We start from the raw sequence: 280 nt of genomic DNA, 5'->3' as shown, positions 1-280 counted from the left end.
CCACGGGTATCGAAACCCGGATTCTAGCGTTGTAAGTCCGCAGACATACCTCTGTGCTACTGGGGGGCGATGAAAAATAATATAAATTATCATAATTAGCCCTAACTTTTACTCTTCTTATATTTCAGTTGAAATTTCTTTATATGCTTTATTAAAAGTTACTAAGTAACTGAGAAAAGGTTTAAAACTTTAATAAAAACATTTAAGGTTTACACAATCGTCAAAAGATAAGGACCGATAAACATTTATTTCTGTTATGTGATCCCTGATTAATTCCAAC

This window comes from Limulus polyphemus, unplaced genomic scaffold (assembly GCF_000517525.1).
Source record: "Limulus polyphemus unplaced genomic scaffold, Limulus_polyphemus-2.1.2 Scaffold178, whole genome shotgun sequence".
NCBI classification, from domain to species: domain Eukaryota; kingdom Metazoa; phylum Arthropoda; class Merostomata; order Xiphosura; family Limulidae; genus Limulus; species Limulus polyphemus.
Note: the sequence above shows the minus strand (reverse complement) of the source record.